General features: G+C 44.7%; 1 protein-coding gene across 1 annotated transcript in view; it reads left to right on the forward strand.

Moving 5' to 3' along the window:
- The window catches only part of DGKG (diacylglycerol kinase gamma), a 204027-nt gene extending 202157 nt beyond the window's left edge, over positions 1–1870 (forward strand). Inside the window, exons 26-27 of the mRNA XM_037838860.1 lie at positions 635–786; positions 885–1870. The gene's annotated coding sequence lies outside the window, so the exon portion shown is untranslated. The remainder of the gene's footprint in view (positions 1–634; positions 787–884) is intronic.
- Positions 1871–19604: the final 17734 nt, after the last annotated feature.

The following is a 19604-nucleotide window of genomic DNA, read 5'->3' on the forward strand; positions in this document are numbered from 1 at the left end:
TCATAGACATAAAGTACTTTCATCAGTATAGAACCGTTGGGAAGTTTAACCCAAAATGACATAATTGAACATCCCAGACCACAGGACATTGGTTTCAGTGTATAAACAACAGAACCAGGAACAAATAGAGGCCAAGGCAGTTAAGTGGCTTTGGCTTCTGTAAAATCAACAAAAACAAATAAGCCAAAACCCATAAGCATAACCCTACTGGAGTCACAATTTCTGATAGTTTCATTGAGCAGAGAGTTCTGGAATCAGTCTCCTTGTGTTGGAAAGTCTCTTCTTCAGATGTCATCTAGTCTAACCTTCTCCACAGAGTCAGCCGCCGGTGTAGTATAATGACTGTGCTCTGCTGGTTGTAAGTGAATAACAGATGGTGGTCATTCAGCATTGGTTCCAACATCAATATATACAAAATCCCTCTCCAAAGTCATTTTCCCAGGCCTGTTTGTAGTGGACAAGCCAGGTCTACACTCTCAGACAGGCTGATGTTCCAGATGTTGCCCGTTTTGATCTGGGCTAATCTGTCCAGATAGACTACCACCTTGCTAGAGGTGATATGGTCCAGTGTGTGCGTCATCTGACAAGGGGGCAGCTTTCAAAACCTGCAGCATTTTATTTCTTTATTTTCCAGATGGCAAAAGGCAGGAGACCCAACTAAAGAGAGGAGGCGTCTACAACAATTTGCTTACCCGGCTTATAGCACAGCTCTCCTCTTCTGCAGAATGGAAAGAAATGACCAGTAACCTTTCGTGCCTCTCTCTGTGCCACCATCCTCAACACTAGGTGGGTATCTCAGAGAAGTGTTATCATAAGCAAGTAATCACAATTCCATGAAGCCATCTGCTAAGGGGGTTCTGATGGATGCTTTTCTCTCTCTGCAGAAAAGACATAAGACTCATCTATCTTGGGAAAGTCTGGTGAATGTTCCATAGAGGCTGCTGTAGAAGGGAGCCAGCCGAAATCCCACGCTGGTATGAGGAACAAAACCCTGCCTGGGAAAAGAAGAGGAACACAGGGAGCGGGATACAGTGCTGTCTCAGCCACAGGGCCTTGGACATGTCCTTAGCCTGCTGGGACCTCTCATTCTCCATCCGTCAAACAAAGTGGCTCTAAAGACCTTCCTGATTCGATGATCTTCCTTTCATCTGGGTAAATGCTGTGGCCATAGCCAGGGAGGCAGGCTCATTGTCCCCATGGGTCTTCCCCCAACCCTGCTGACCCAGGAGGGCTAGTCCTAGCCCCTCAGCTGAGATCGGAAGAGAAACTACCTTTCTTCCCTCTTGAGGCTTTTTCATGCTCAGAAGTCAGCTGATGTAGGGGGCCAATGTGAAAGAAACACTACAAAGAAACTGGTAAGCTCTCCACCTATACAAACACTCACACATACACATACACACATACACACACACCCAACCCTGAAATGTAAGCATTTTCCATTCTGTGTATCCAACCTCTCTTATCCTTTCTAATTGCCAGTGTGTTCGGAGAGAATTCAGTCCTACCAATGGAAAACAGTTCTCTCTCTGAGGCAACCCAGCTAAACCTCAATATTTAGGGGTGATCCTGGGCATCAACTGAAGTTGTAGGTCCTAACACACCTCAACTGCGGCCCAGGAATGTAGACTTGACCAGCCAAGATGGAGGCAGAAACTAATTAGCACAGTGACAGGGTCCTGATGCCTCCCTCCTTCCTCTCCCACCCCAACCTCCTCCAAACCCCATAGCTGTGTTGTTTTGTACTGGTGGTGCCTGCTCACGCCTGTCCGTCTGCCTGCCTACAGTGCCGTGGACTTGTTCTGTAAAGCACTGTGTATACGTATGTCCTGACTCTGGTTTATTGCAAATAAAAATGATGGCAGATGGCTAACTTCTGACCTCCCAGTGGTTTCTCTTCGTTCCAGGATTATCTGATCAGCCATGGGGCCTGCATGCTCCTCTTGACACTTCTGTGACCACAGTTGCCCACTGCCAGCAAGATGCCACTAATATGCCAGGACTGGGAGAAATAGGAAACTCTCTGTTGCCACCTTCCTGTGTTTGAAGAGGGAAAGAGGAGGCCAAAACCCCATTAAAGCCCCTACTAAATACTTTACATATATCATCTTATTGACCTCTGAAAACTCCCGTGACATGGTTAGCATTTTATAGATGAGGAAATGAAGGTTCAGAAATGGTCGTTAATTTAATAACACAATAAGTAACTCAGGTCTGTCTCTCTCATACTCCAAACTTCATTGTCTTTCCTTCCAACTTAGCATTTCTCAAAGTGTGGCCCATGAACCACTTACACCAGAATTACCTGAGGGCCTTAATTAAGTTCAGATACCTGGGCCCCACCCAGACCTCCCAAATCAGGATTTCCGAGAGTGGGACCCTTAAATCTGATATTTTACAAGTGAGACTGGAAGTGGATCCTCATGCCCATGAAAGTTTGAAAACCATTGCACCACGCCTTGCTGGGAGGGCAGGAACATTCTGGGAGGACAGAGACAAGCCAGGACTTAAGAACAACCCAGAAACAGGAGCCTGTGGGAGAGCACCCTTCGACAGAAGAGACCAGGAGAGGATGCACGTCTGGAATGAAAGAGCAAATAGGAGACAAGGCCGTGGACTTCACACCACAGTTGACTGTGGCCCCCCTCCCTCGAGTTTAGACCCAGGAACAGTCGGTCCCCTGGCTGGCACTGTCCTGAGCCAAAGGTTTATGGACACACCTGGGTAGGAGGGTGGTCTCTACACAACAGCCTCAGGTACTGGGGGTGAAGGGTCAGCAGGCCTGCAATGGGGCAGGAGCCTCAGAGGATGAGGCCACGGGTATTTTGCAGCTGCCTGGGGACTTCTGCTACCTTTTCAGCCTTCTCCCTCTTTGCCTGGCTGGCCCTTCCTGCCACAATTGACCAACAAGGCTCAAAAACCCTGGGACTCACCCCCTGCACCCTCAGGCTTCTCCACATCCCTGCTGTCATTCTCAGCTGCTGCCTCTGGGCTCAGGGAACCTAACCAAAATGTTATTCACTCTTACCCAATCCCTCCTCCTTCCACCTGAAGCTGCTGAATTCTATTTTGTGCCTCAGAGTCTAAGTGGCATTTTCTGAAATGACAGTTGGGATGTCTGGGGTGGGGCACGGTGAGGCAGATGCATAATTGCTACTTGGGGACAGAACAAAAAACTGTAAATAGCTCCGCTGCCCACTCAACTGCGGAGATCTGGCTATCCTCTCACCCTCCCAGCTGCAACACTAACTTATGCACGAAAAAGTATTTTCCTCTAGAAACTGGCTTTCCTGGAGTCAAGAATTCAAGAAAACACCTGCTGTACAGAATTTGATACAACCAAATCAGCAAAGCACTTGAATTATGGATCTGGAAAGCAGTTTATGATATGGAACTCTCATAGTGAGAATTTTCTTGACTCTCTGTAACGGACAAAAGAATTAGGTAAACACTGAAAACGCGGGTCCAGAACTAAGGCCTTTAGCAATTGTGTTTGCATTTTAAACAACGACTTAAGAAACCAGGGACGTCTATGCATTTGCTGTAGCATTTACAAGGTTCTTTAACACATATGACCACGTTCCTGTTCCTTCCCCCCACCCCACCCCCTTAATGGATTACTGGGAATCCTGGAGAGTAACAAACTGCCTTTGTTTTTAAATGTCCATCCCTCCTGCTTTCTGTTAAGCTAGACTGTTAATTATTACAGAAAATATTCGAAATCTTGAGCACTAAAGCCATTCACCGAATGAGCAGAAACTTAACCAAAAGTAGTGAGAGAAGCAGATCAGAAAGAAAGAATAGAAAGATCAGAAGGAAAGAATTGTGGTCTCAGAAGTAGAGGGATCCCAGGGAGCATTTGGTCCTACTTCCCAGCCAGAGCAGGGCTCCCCTATTACACAGTATCCTGTCACGTGGGCAGCCACCTCTGCTTGAAGACTCCCACTTAAGGGCAACTCACTCCCTTCCCAAGGGGTCCATTTAGGAGCAGCTGCCTGTGGCTCCTATTGTGCCCCAAATTTGCCTCCCACTAACTCCCATTCCTGGCCCTGGCTGGGCCACTAAGAATGCAGAATAAATCTCACTTCCCATCCTCAGGACTGCTTTTAGATATTTGAGAACTGCTACCTGATACTAGCTTAGTCTTTATTTCATTTTTCTCCGGATTAAACATCCTCCAAATCCCTGCAACTTTCCCTGAACCAGCAACAGTTTGCTAAATTCCCTCTTAATCTGTGATTCGCAGAACTGAATACAGGGAAGATGCTACATCAAGAAGAGATGGCAGTAGACGAGGATGAGGTACCAAACAGGAGGAGCCTTTGGGAGAGAGGGGAAGTGCCCCCCTGAAAAGGCTCTGCGAGTGCAAAGTAGCAGCCCCTGCTCTGGACACCACTTTAGTTTTCTTTGGCAGCCATATCACTAATTCAGCCTGTTCTCACAGTCTGCAAGATATCCTAGCCTCTTACAAAGTTTGATGATACACATGGTCTCGTTTGCTCCCCACAACCACCCAGTGGGGTTAAGCACAGATGAGGAAGCTAAGATTTTCCCAGGGCCATACAGCCAGGCCTCAAGCCCTGAGCCAGTGATGCCAGACCCATCCGCTCCTCCAAACTCACCATGTTGTTTTTTTCCCAGGAGCTGCTGTTAAGGCCAAGGAAGTTCTCTCTGGCTTCAGTGTGCTAGTGTTTAGAACCCACAATTTGAAATCTATTTTATTTTCTTTTCCATTTTATCTTATTAGTTTCCACCCATCCTTTAAATTACCTGCCCTTTGACTCCCGATTCTGTCACCTGTTACATCACAGGGAAGATGCTACATCAAGAAGAGATGGCAGTAGACGAGGATGAGGTACCAAACAGGAGGAGGCTTTGGGAGAGAGGGGAGGGGAAGGGAGCACCTCAAAAAAGAATAGGCAGCGTGGTGGGGCAGGTGTGGATTGAATGGGAAGATCAGCAGACTGGCTTCCAGTCCCAGCCCACCTTGGCTATCTCTGTGACCCTTAACCTCTCCGAGCCTCACCTCCTGAAGAGGGGCCTCTGAGTGGGACTAATCAATTCCCAAGACCTTTCCCAGTTTTATGAATCTAATAGGTAAAAAAGGCCTTACCACTAATTCAATGAATTGAATTCAATGAAGATAATTGAAAATCACACTTCCCTCAAAATATTTAAAAGGACTTTCTTTTCTAAAATAAGGAAAAACAAAGAAGACTAGTGGCCAAGGCAATAAGCAACACTGATTTCATCTTATTGCAGCTCTGTTTTTTTGGGAGGGCACAGGAAGGATTGCAAAAGCCACCTCTACCCCTCAAGACGTGGAACCCAAAGACAAAGGAATCCTGAAGGGGGGCTGAACAAGAAACCCTGCAGCCACAACACCTGATACCCTCTCCACATTGTCAGAGGACAGACGGAGAGTCCCACAGTGAACAGCCCTCCCTTCAGCGGCCACTTCAACGACCTGGGGAGGGAGAGAAACCCTCCCTGTTAAGCATCTCTTGTGTGTGTTCCTGGGTATGTCACATGAGCAGTGTCCCTTGGTTCTTGAACTAATCCCCCAAGATAGAAAATATCAGACCATGTTTTTATTCTTCTAGAGAAGCACTGTCCAAGGGAAACATAATGTGAGCCACATATGTAAGTTTAAATTATCTAATAGTCACATTAAAAAGGTAAAGAGAAACAGGTGAAATTAATTTCAATAAAATATTTTATCTATCTCAACATCCAAATATCAAGATTTCAACATACAATCAATATAAAAAATTGTTAATGAGGTATGTTACATTCATTTTTTTTGTACTAGGTCTTCAAAATCCGGTATGTGTTTTATACTTATACCACATCTCAGTTTGGATCAGCCACATGTCAAGCGTTACAGCCATCCTGGACAGAGAAGCTCCAGATTCTCCCATTGCATCTGCATCATCCATCAGGCTGGGAGCTCTGGGGGCGCAGGGACTGAGAGTGAACTGGTATACTCCCAGAACTCAGCTCAGGGCTTGGCATGGATGTATTAGGACTTCAGTGAAAACTTGACAAGGAAGGGAAGAAGGGAGGAAGAAAGGGAAAGAGAGAAACAAAGATTCAAGTAATTGCCCAAGGTCACAGGCATAAGCAGTGCAAGGGAGAGCTTCGGTGTAAACCAATGTCTATCTGATGATAAAACCTATCATCCTTTCAGTATATCACTCTGCCTCCTTAATGTCAGGAAGCAGTATGACAAAAGCATGATCTTTAGTGCCAAACAGAGTTGAGTTCAAATTCCAGCTCTAAAATGACCAGTGATGGAGAACTCACTACAGAGGTTATTAGAGTGATTTTGTGCTATTTTACTAGGACCTCTTAACTCCAATTTCCTTGTCTGTAAAATGGGGGTGATGATAACTACCTCACAGGTAACCATGAAGATGACACGAGGTAATCTGACTAGTAAAGGATATTGCAAACATTAGACTCTCGATAAATGGTAGTTTCCTTCCCCTGCCTAATAAAATGGAAATAATAATTCTTATCTGGCCAAGGTTTAACCAGGCAGCAGCTTTGACCTGTAATGAAGAGTGAACCAGAATTTGAGAAAGGGAGCCAGCTCCTACCATCTGCCTCCTTGTTTGTTTTTGAGAAAATGCAGATCTAGCCAGGGCATGAGGAGGAAGCTAGAGATTTCCTTGCTTTGCCAGTGTAGATGCACACTGTACTTTGTTCTAACATTTGCCTCAGGGATTGTAGCATTTAAACCTCCTCTGCCCCAAGCTCAGTAGAGTTTACTTTTGCTATTCTGAGAGCTCAGGAGGCTGGAAGCTCCAAGTTCCATCCCTGGTGCACTAGCCCAGGTGGAGAAGGAGCCCAGGAAAGGCGCAGAGATTCTGTCACGTGGCCTTCCCAAAGTGAAAGCCTCAGTCCTAGCTAGGATTTTATTTCCTCCCAGAGTAGGAAATACCTCCTTTGACCCAAGATCCCCACATGAATTCAGGAAGAAGGGCAGCTGAGGGGTGCAAAACTGCCACTATGTGGATCAGAATTTGTCCAAAATAAATACTCCTTTCTAGCTGATTTCCAACCACTCACCTCCCCCTGGCGCATGCCCTCCAGAGCTTTCCCCCACCCCTGCCTTTGCTGACACTTTCCTCTGTCTGCTGGGCCTTCCTCCTACCCAGGCACCCTCAGTCCCACTCCCACCCATCCTCCTTTGCCAGTAAGCCTTACTTCTACCATCAACATGACCAACATACATGCACACGCACAAACATACCACCCTGCGCAACACACAACACACATACACACCAACAAACAAAAACACACCACCCTGCACACCACACACACACACACACCACCCTGCACACCACACACACAAACACATACATACAACATACCACCCTGCACACCACACACACACCACACACATAAACACATAGACACACACATACCACCCTGCACACCACACACACACCACACACACAAACACGTAGACACACACATACCACCCTGCACACCACACACACACAACACACACAAACACATACAAACACATACCACCCTGCACAATACACACACAATACACACATACACATGCAAACACATACACACAAACATACCACCCTGCACAACACACACATACACCACACACACACAAACACATACACACATACCACCCTGAACAACACACACACAACACACACACACACACAAACATTCCAGCCTGCACAACACGTATACCACTTATAAGTGCGCGCACACATGCAATCACATACACACAAACATACCACCCTGTGCAACACACACCACACACGCATGCACACACATACAAACATACCACCCTAAAGAACACATACATACACCACACACACACACACACACAAATACATACACACACACATACACCATACACATATATACCCACAAACATGTACGCACACAAGCATACCACCTCATGCAGACACTCCCCCCCACACACACAAACATACCACCCTGCACACCACACACACACACCACACACAAACACATAGACACACACATACCACCCTGCACACCACACACACACCACACACACAAACATGTAGACACACACATACCACCCTGCATAACACACACACAACACACACAAACACATACAAACACATACCACCCTGCACAATACACACACAACACACACATACACATGCAAACACATCCATACAAAAATACCACCCTGCACAACACACACATACACCACACACACACACATACACACAAACATACCACCTTGAACAACACACACACACCACACACACACATGCAAACACACACAAACATTCCAGTCTGCACAACACAAACATACACCACTTACAAGTGCGCGTGCACATGCAATCACATACACACAAACATACCACCCTGTGCAACACACACCACACACGCATGCACACACATACAAACATACCACCCTGAAGAACACACACATACACCACACACACGCACACACACACAAATACATACACACAAACATACCACTTCACACAACACACACATACACCATACACACATATACCCACAAACATGTACGCACACAAGCATTCCACCTTGTGCAGACACACACACACACACACAAACATACCACCCTGCAGAACACACACATATACCACAAACATGCGTGAACACACACAAACATACCATCTCACAAAACACACATGTACACCACACACAGATATACCCACAAACACGTACGCACAAAAGCATACCACCCCGCGCACACACTCCCCACACACACACAAACATACCACCCTGCATAGCACATACATACACCAAACACACACAAATACGTACACAAACATACCACCTTGCACAACACACATACTCTCCATACCTCAAATACACACACATATATATACACAAACACATACACACACACAAACATGCCACCACTATTACACAGTTATACACATACACAAGACCACCACCACTTACTACATCTCTTACACATATACACACCAGTCCCACACACATACTTACACACACACCCCACAAACACATACCACACAAGCACACACGCAGGCACATACATACCACCACCACCCTGCACATCCCGCATACTCTACACCCGCTGCTCCCTACATAGACCCCACACGAAAAGAGAATCACCTACCTCAAAACACTTTGTAAGTTCTGAAGACACTTACCTTTTCCCCTTTAATTAGAGTCATTAATATACAAATCTCTATCTCCCCTACCTGATTATTAGCCCCTTGAAGATAGAATCTGTTGCTCTTTTTATCCCTATAACCTGCACTGTGCTTGGTACATGGTGGAGGCTCAGTAAATATTTCTGAATGGATAAAGGACTCAATGAATCAATCAGTAGGGTCTCTAGGGCCTCAGTGAGGCGAGTGGGGACACTAGTCCTGAGCCAGCCTGGGGGGCTGGTCGTGCCTGGGGTGGCTGGTCCTGCCTGATCCTGCTCCGCTGCCTCGGTTTCATTCCAAAGGAAATATTTGTACTGTGAGCAAATAAAATGTGAATATGTTCTAATCTGTTGCAAAGATACACAGAGCTGCCTCCAGCCTGGTGCTTAGATCCCTGAAGGCACTTCAAAGAACTGCTAAAATAAAATGTCCGCTACGGGGGCAGGAAAAATGTAACTCTTTCCTTCCCAGAAAGAAGAGCAAAGGAAGACTGGATGACAAATTTCCCCTCGAACATTTCTAAATAAAACCTCTTGTGGGCCTCTCGGGCCCCCAGGGGTGATAGGAAATCATGGGTTCTCTTTCCTATCATTCTACAGACGCAGGAGTGCCGAACCAGCGATTGAAAACACACAGACACTCACACCAGAAATCGTCACTTAACATCCATGTTGAACTGATGAGGGGGAAGTTCAGCTCCCAGAACCTGGTCCCCCTCCCTGGCCCACACCCAACATCATATGCCAAGGATCCTGGGTGCCTACGTTTTAACAAACTCACAGAATGGGTGGAAAAATCAAGAATTAAAAATAAAGTTCCTGGAGGCAGAAAACTAGGAAGAGATCTTCATATTTTGTTTGTTTCCTACTAAGGAATTCTTAGAAGTTCAGAACCTTCTGTAATAAGCTGTCATCGGATACAGTTGTTTCCGAATACAGCCTCATTTTGACTGCAGGGTTTTTAAGTGTCTGGCAGAGAAATGCAATGTTTCAGCCTTCTCTTAGCCCAGCCACATCCCTTCTTACAGACTGGGGCAAAAAACCATAGCGCTGAACCAGTCATTTATGGAAAACCAATGTGCGCAAATTAAACCACTTATTAAGTGCCTGAAGAAGATGGCTTAAGATTCCTGCAATGGATTCTGAAAACATAACCCAGGATTCTCCCCCTTCCTTTCCGTGTCCTGTAAGTGTGAGTCTTTGTCGAGCTGGCCGGCAGTCAGGCCAACCTATTTAGAATTCCGGCTTCAGAACAAGGCTTGGCAGCCCTTAGGGCACGGTCAAAGCAGCTACCATTTACTGGCCTCTGTTGGGTGTTTGAAGCCTCTCAACAAACTCCAGGTAAGAAATATTAATGTCATCTTCTGCCTCTTTTTGTAAGTGAGGAACCTGAGGCTCAGAGAGGCTAAGCAATGTGCCCAAGATGGCCCAGCAAGGGTAGGACTCTGATTTGCTGACTCCAGAATTCCTCCTGATGAGGGTCTGCTTCATCAAGCAAGCCAGTCTGCACTGAACTTCACAAAGCCAATGTCTGCTTATTCCTACTAGTTTGTTATTCATTCGAAGCAACTTCTGTTCTCTACCTCATTAGATGCCCTGTTTTTTAAAAATACGTATACTTTGAAAGCCACACAATCCTAACAGAATTGTTTCAAAACCTCTATGTTTCCTTTGAAACATATTAGTGTTTTGTATTAATATGTAAGGATTGGATTAATGTAAGGTCTTTTAGTTTCCTCCATTAAAAAGCGGAATTTGCAATATCTCTCTGGTGTGTTCACAGCGTCCCTGTGCTGAGTGTTATTCCCTCTCCCTGGAGCCAGAATGAAAGAATCTGGTGCAGCCCTCCCTTCGGCTGACAGCTGTCATTCACAATGACAAGAGGGTGGGCCAATCCTCATCTGAAATAGGTTACAGGGTCTGGCCGACAGTCATACCTACATTAAAAAAAAAAAAAAATCTGAGATTAACACAAAAAAGATGTTCATGATACTGCTGTTTTTAACCTCAAAAAACTGGAAATGAACCAATACCCAAACTTAGAAAAATAATTAAGTAAATGATGTTAGAGCTTTAAGAAGGTCTATTAGGTAAACCTTTAAAATAGTGTTTATGAAGAGTGGTGAGTGCCCTGGGGACATGCCTATGCTATAATGCTAAGCAAAACAAGCAAAACGCAAAGTTATACATTAAGAAAAAACAACTCCATTATGTAAAACAGCCAAGAAAAAAAACTGGGAGGAAATATGTTGAAATGTTAACGGTATTCCTTTCTGGATTTATGGCTGTCTAATAGTTTATTTTTCATTTTTTTTTTTTTTTTTTTTGGTATTTTCCTCCTTGTACACAATGGGGATATAATAATTTTGCAATTTGAAATGTTTTAAAAACTTTTCTAAAACTAAATTCCTAGTTTGAATGAATTAAGAAGACTAATTTAAGAAAATAACAAAAACAAACAATTTTGGAGAAACTACACACACAAAAAATGAGATCATTAATATTTGAAACCTCTCCGGAATTGGGCTCTAAATTTTTAAAATTTTGAAGCATCTTGGTAGATATGCATGCTCTCCAGTCGAAAGAACGATTTTTACTTCTGCCCCCACTCCCTTACAAATAATGTACTAAGTCTTAAAATCACAAATCTAACAGCCTGGAGGATTCTGTTGCAAGTCATCTCTAGACTTGAGCTCAGTATGGCTCGAATCGACCTCTGCCTTTCATGATTAGCCCTGATGAAGTGCACTGGGAAGACATCCCTGGTGGGGGCTGGGCGAAGGGAGGGGGTAATGAGCCCCTCCCCCCAATCTATTGCATACCCAAATAAGAGGAGCCCAAATAAGAGACTCCTCCCATGCCAGGTGTGGAGAGCTTAGTCATTCACAGAAGGAATGTAAAACTGGCTATTCTCCTTCCTCTATCCAAGCTAGCAGCAGCAGGAGGGCATGCTGGTTTGCTTCCATTCATTCTGAGACACTCGGAGCGCAGGTAGCCCACAGCCAGCCTTCTCCCTTCTTCCTGGGAACCTGGTCCTGTTCATCTGCACTTTTGGATGTTCTGGACCAGAAAAAGGCAGTGTTTGATGAATGAGTCTTCTGATCCACCCCCGTCTCTCTTCATCTGGGTTCTGTCTTTCCCAGATTTCCCACTTCCACTGTCACTCCTCTACTCCAGAACTCACTGTGGCTCCTGCTCAAGGAGTCAGATTCATATTTTTCAGATCTCCAATATCCAGTTCCTACCCAGTTGCCTGTGAACTTGCCTTCCTCTGCTCTCTGTCAGCCCCCTCTGCTCCAGCCCAGCCCTCTTTGTCCTGTAGGGTGCCCTTCAATGGCTCTCATTAGTCCTATCAGTTGCAAAGCAATATTCCTTCACTAAAATAGAATAGTGGAGTCTTTCCCAAATTACACTCAAAGATGCAATTTTCTCTGTGTTGTTTTCTCCCATCAACTTTTGTTCAACCTTTGGCACTAGCAGCTCTGCCTATCTCTAGCGTGAGTGCACAGATGGCAAAGCCAAGGATCAAGTCCCTAGTGAATTATGGAAAAGCCTCAAGAACAGCCCATCACATGTCCTTCAACAGCTTGTTATTTCACAGACACATGCTCATGGTTCTGGGTTTATATGTACACACAAAATAAGTTCTCAATTTTTGCTAATAAATGTGTTTTCTTGTTTCATGTGATAGGTTTATATGCTACATGATTTGTGATAGTCTTCAAAAAAAAATCATTGTGTTCTACTAAGAAAATTATGATTTCCATGAGCCAGGACACCTAGGTGATTTTGCAAACCATTGCTTAAGACTCATTACACTCCTCTTCCCCCAACACAGCACACACTCACACACGTGTGCCTTAATCATGCTGCTCTATGATCTCTAATCCCCCTTCTCTGCCAAAGAATACCTAGGCATTCCGCAACATCCCAGTCAAATAGCATATTCTCCATGAAGACTTTCTTCCCCTCCTTCCTGAGCTCCAAAGGAACTTATGAATGAGGAAGAGAGAAGCACCAGATATCAGAGAGAGATAATTAAGAAGAAAACACTAAGTGAAATCTACAAATAAAAATATCACATCAGAAGAAAGATATTGGGTACTCTTTAATTTATTCCAGGGAACATTATTGTAGATCTTACTGATAAGGTCAGTAGTGTTATGAAAGTTCAGCGTTCGAATTCATGCAGAAAAAGAGGGAAGGGAGCAAGATGTATTACATCTCTACTTCATGCCAGGTACTCTGCTGGATGGCTTTTGAATATTCTATTCATTCCTCTTCAGAAACCTTAAGGTTTTCCTTGTGATTGCCATTTTACAACTGATAAAACTGAATCTCAGAAAGATTAAATTACTTGTCCAAATTCATCCAGTTAGCAAGTGATGCCATGATTGAAACCCCATTCTGCTGCCCATACCTATTAGACACCAGACAGCTTCACACACACCGGCTCGCTGAATAGTCAAACAACTTTGTGAGGCAGCTCTTGATATTCTTATTTTAAAGGTGGGAGACTGATGTGCAGAGAAGCAAAATGGCTTGCACCAATGGTCACATAGTAGTGAAGGAGTTGAGATAGAAATGGGGTTTTGAACTTCCAGTCCATGCTCCTCTCGTCACACCCAGCTGCCACAGGAAAACTCAGGTATAATTTAATAACTGTGAGGGAAAGCAATGAATCTGGGAAACAAAGGAAGATAGTTCAACCCACTGAAGGTCTTTGAATAAATAAAAAGCTTCTTCCAGACGTGAGACTGTGGAGCTCTTGCCATATTACCATATGGATTACCTCGTTACCATTTACATTTGCAAGGTATACACATTGTAAATGAATGCTACCCACATTCCAGTTGGGAATGTGTGGGTTGGAAAGGGTAAACTTGCATCCTGTAATGAAACATTACATCTTGGCACTGAAGTCAGTTTAACATATAGGGAGGAAGGTAAAGACCATATTTAGCTTTTAAATTCAGCTAGTGGCTGACACAGACCCAGTCAGAGCAGGCCCTGAGGTCAGTTTCCAGGTTAAAAATGAGCATTCCTAAGCGGGAATGTCCAGATGAAACCCAGTTAAATATACAAAGCAATTAGATTATGGAACAAGGAGCGATGAGAGTGAGGAAAGATTTCAAAGTTGGTTCAAGTCAAAGGGCGGGTGAAATTCTTCCAACTAAGATGCTACATGGTGCTGTGGCTGGGGCTGGGGAACTCAGACGAGTTTGTCTAGTGGGCAACAAAGACACAAGAACAATGTGATAGGTGCTTTCATGGAGGGTGTCGCAGAGGATATGATGCTTGAAGCAGTATTTTTGTGTCTTGGTTGACTGTTTTTAAGTACCTATGAGATGCATCCCCGGATTCAAAATGTGAATGATCATCCCTCTAATGTTTTCATAAGACCCCTAACATCCTGTGCTCAAAATACCCACCCTAGCCTCCTCTCAGTCGTGGCCCTTCCCTGCCCTGACATCCTGCAGTTTAGGCACACATGAGCGACTGATAGTCCCTGGACATGCCAGTTACTGCAAAGCCTCCGAGTGTTTGTGTGTGCTGTTCCTTCTGCCTGGAAATCCCTTCCCTCCTTGCTCTGCCCAGCAAAGTCCTGGTAATTAATCATCCAAGGGCAGGCCCAAATGTCACCTCTGGAGCCTTCCTTGATCCTCACAGGAAGCACCCATTGTTCCTTCATTTGTACTCCCAAAGCCCATTTACAGGTCTTTATTAGGATACTTGTAAACATCATATAATGGCTGTTTGTTCCTATGCTTTTCTCCCTCTTCCCACAAGATTGTGAGCTCTTCTTGGACAAGCCCCAAGCTGCACAGACACCAGCCACTCAACAAATGTTTATGGAAGTAGAAATGAAGTTTGCTGCTGTGTAAACGCCTGTGTATCTTATGTAAACAAGGGTCTACTAAAAGTGATAGAATGGCCTCATCCAATAGGTGCAAAGGACCATTCACCTTTCCTGACCAGAAACCCTCATCTACTCACTACCGGGACTCTATAGTGCTAGGGGAGGAGGCAGGGGGGTGGGGGGTGGGTGGGGGGAATAGAGTGCAGAAATACAGTGTAGTAACAACCAGTTAAAAAAAAACAAGTCTTGAATGTATATTCTTAGATATATCTTTTTATGCAATAGAAAATATCTAGAATGATACCCAAGAAACTGTAAAAGTACCTGACTCTGGAGAATGGGTACAGGTTAGGAGATGATGTAGGGGCTTTTCTTTTCCATTCTATACCTACTGTGAGTTGGAAATTTTGCCATAAATCTATGTCAGTTTTCAAAGAAATAACACATTCAAATGAATCCTGTGACTTCATCTTGAAAAAACCAGTAAAATTAGATTGATATTTACCAAAAGGCATGTATGTACTGGAGTCTCACTAGAACATTCATAGCAGTGTCATTAGTAATAGCAAAAACTAGAGACAACCCAAATGACCGTTAATAGTAAAATGGATAAATCAGTTGAAATATATTCATACAATGGGATACTATACAACTAAGAGCACAAGTGAAATACAACTACACACTACAAAATGGATGAATCTTCCAAACCTAATGGTGAGGAAAAGAAGCCAGGCGCAAAAGAGTGTGCACTCCAGTATTCCATTTATACAAAGAAAAAAAAAATCAGAGAAAAACTGACTTGTGATGTTAGAAGCCAGAATGGTGGCTGCCCTTATGCATGTAGAGGGGAGGGGGTTTTAGTGACTGAAAGAGAATACGAGGAGGACTTCTGGAAGGGGGCTGGTAGTGTTCTCTTTTCTAATCTGGGTACTGGATGCACAGCAGCGTTCACTTTGTAAAAATTCACCATGCTCCACACTTGTGATTCGCACACTTTCCTGTATGTATATATCCATAGAAAAGTAAACATATCGAGATGCCTGAGCATTCCCTTACATGGAGCTGGTAATCCCACTTGAGAATCAGGGGCCGGCCTTCCAGGCTCCTAGACACCCAGCAGTGGGACGACATGGAGGAGGGGGCTAAACAGTGGTCCCTAAAGGTTTCATGAGTGCCCTGTGTCCTGCCCCAAGGCAGGGAGCAACAGACAGGGGGCCTGAGCCCCTCAGGGTGCTGAGAAGTCAGGGCTGTCTTGGGATGGGATATTGTTCTCATATGTTGCACTTTTAGGCTTGTAGTTTGGTTTCTTAATGGGTAAGAGTGCTGAGAAGGGCAAGGAGCAGGAATGAGGAGAGACTTTGAGATGGGTTCTGGTTTAAATCAAAACTGCTTTCTGCCCCAGGAGCCAGGGGCAGACATACAGACTATCAGCAAGAAATATGGGAGAGGGAGCACAAGAAGATGTATCCTTGTTTGTAAACGTTTGCTGTCGTTGTTTGGTTTCGAGTCAAGCAGTAGATGGGAAGACTACTTCGTGTTAAAAGGGCAGGCCAGATGCCCCATTTGAAGCCAAGTGATTGAATCCACTGATGGGGTCTTTCATCTGGGGGCTCTACTACCAGTTGGGCATGGTTGATCTTCCCTTTGTCCACCTCAAAATAAATACAGCCTCCTTCACAGGCCAGAAGAGTCGAAGTGGAGGCTGGGCACTTGCAGACCAAGCCAAGAGCTAAAAGAACTGTCCGCCTGATCACCCGCTCTCCAGCTGCCACACTGACGCAGGCCAGTGAGAGAATGAGAATTCCAGCCCTACCGTCCCCTTAGCGTGCTCTGCCAGTGGGGTGATGCTAAAGCAAAGACTTTCACAGCCCAACGTGGGCAAGTTCTGATTAGCCCACTCCTGCTTTGGGGGCTGACATCTGAGGATGTCACAGCAAGGGTTAACCCTTGGCCCTCTGAAACTCACAACTATGGGCATAAAGGGAAGCAGAAAGAGGCCTCAGAAAAGCCAAAATAGATTTTGCCAAGTCCACACATTCAAGCTCATCCACTTCCTCATCAGAGGAGGCCTTTTGGGGTTCACTTGGAACTATGTACTCTCTCTACAAACATTTCAAATTCACTCTGTTTGCTGGTTTTCAAACCCATGGCAGATAAGAGGCTGCTGGAGAATATGTGCTTAATGCACTGAAACATTCTGATTGGCAATCTAACATTGAGAATGCAGAACACTTTAAAGATCAAACACGAGTTCCCCCAAATCCCAGAAGTCTGAGGCTCCTTTATGTAGGGACAGGAAGTCTTCACAGCCAGTGGAAATCAGAGGAAGAACAGGATGCTGGCCCATCACTAGCTCAGGGAACAGGCACTTTCCCTCTCCTGTACCCCAGACCACGGAGTCCAGGAGGCTTGGGAAAGACGGATGGCAGGGTCCCCAGGTGCTGCGAAGATCCTGCCGAGGAGCTAGACTCAGTTCTGAAGGCAACAGGACACTGTGGGAAGTTTTCAGAGACTTGAACCTAATGATTTCTTTAAGGTTTTGAGCTTAAGGAAGAAACACTTCAGCCATCAGAAATCTAAATACGACATGCTTTCCAGTTTTTCTTAATAGTGGATATTTTATAATCACTAAGAATTTAGAGTTAGAAGGAGAGAGGAGAGAGGATGTCCTAAGCTCAAGAAATGAGTCATGAGAAGAATAAGGCCCTGCCTGGCCCAGTAGATAAGAATATGCAACTGGTCAGAGACCTGGCTGGCTGCTTCCTAACCGTGAAACCTCAGACGTGTTTTTTAACCTCTCACTTTGAACCTCAGTTTTACTATCTGCACGTTGGATAAATATTACTACCTCTGAGAGAGCTTGGGAGTAGTAATTAAGATAATGTATGTGAAGGGTCTAGCACAGACCTTGGCATTTTGGGGATGCTTAACAAATGTAATTGCCATTCTCTTTCTAAAGTGACGTTAATGAAGACAAATCCTTGTGGTCCAGGACAATGTTTCTGGAGTCTGGCTGGTGCTGCTAGAGCAAGTTCTCAAGGAAGCACAGGAATTCTCCTGGGAGTTCCTCAAGTCCCAAAGGGAAGATGAAGGCAATCGTTGGAGTGGGAGATTGCAGGAACTAAGGCTGCATAGTAAAGTATTTAAGAGCAAAGACTGTTCAAGATCAGGGCTCAGCTCCCGTCTTCAACGATGTGACCTTGGGCAAGTCACCTAACCTCTCTTTGCCCCGCTTTCCTCATCTATAAAGTGGGGATAATAATGGTACCTACATCACAGTGTTGTTAGGAGGATTAAGTGGGCTAATATAAGCAGAGCCCCGGACCAGGGCACGGTGCAGAGTAGGTACTTTTGCAGTGTTGGTTGTTGTCATGAAGTACACACAGTTTCCACAGCAGAGGGCTGAATGGGCCGGCTCTGGAGAAGCCCACCTGGGTACACCTCCCCCTCCTGCGCCTCACTAGTTACATGACAGGGAGAAATGTATTTAGCCTTTCTGTACCTAAGCTTCCTCATCTGTGAAAAGGGCATGTGATTATTACAGTACCTCCCACATAGGGTTATTGTTGGGATTAAAGGTGTTAATATACGTGAAGTGTTTAGAACAGTATTTGGCTCCTGTAAACTACTCAGTAAATGTTAGCTATTATCATTCCCTGGCTATAAGGAACCCTGGAGGCAAAATGGCTCCTATTTATTTAAAGAGACATTGGCTCTAAAAAGATTCTCTTTTTTCCTCTTGGTTTTTTGGACACTCATTACTGAATTTTAGAAGAGAACACGTGCCAATGTTTCCATCTTTTTTGACCCTGTTCCCAAGGAACCTCCTTTACACTACACAAAGATAGGAAAGGGCCCCTAGGGACCAGGTAGCCCAAACCCCAGCCTCTAGACAGGACTACACTCACCATAGCATTTCTAACACAGGGAGAGGAGGCATTTTCCCCTGTGAGGGATCGAGATCATGAAGTCTCCACATTTCCCACCACCAATTTGTTGATCAGCTCATACTATTGGTTGCCTGTCTTACCCTTTGACTTGCTTTTGACATTTTAGAGGAAAATTTTAAGAGCTGTCCTCTAAAGGGAAACAAAAGCTTTCAGGCTTGAGGCAAGGTGTTTGTTTTTCTACCCTTCCACCGTGGCTTCTCTGAAGAGAAGCACTGCAAACTGAGTTTAAAGAACAAGAGTCTGGTTATCCTATTGTGATTAACTGAGTTTTGCTACTGGCAGAGGACAAAGGCTAGATTGACACTAGATGAATGTTCCAGAGGACTGGTCTCCCTTTTTGTTTTCTTTTCCTATCCTATTTCTCTCCTGGAAGAGAGGGAGTGGTATATTAGAACACATGCTTGACAAAAGCTCTAATGTAAGTAATGTTCTTAGGAGGAAAGACTCAATGTACTGGACAAAGAACTTCTAAATACTGACCCCTAACTCTTATAACAAGAGAAGGAGAGTGGGGGGAGGGGGATGTTGGTGGGGGAAGTAAGTCACTAAGAAGGAGGATTAGAAGAAAAGAGGAAGAAGAGCAGAGAGAAAACATCAGTAAACATTTAACAATAAGAAACCCACCCTGGACCCAAGA

This window comes from Choloepus didactylus, chromosome 1 (genome assembly GCF_015220235.1).
Source record: "Choloepus didactylus isolate mChoDid1 chromosome 1, mChoDid1.pri, whole genome shotgun sequence".
NCBI lineage: Eukaryota > Metazoa > Chordata > Mammalia > Pilosa > Megalonychidae > Choloepus > Choloepus didactylus.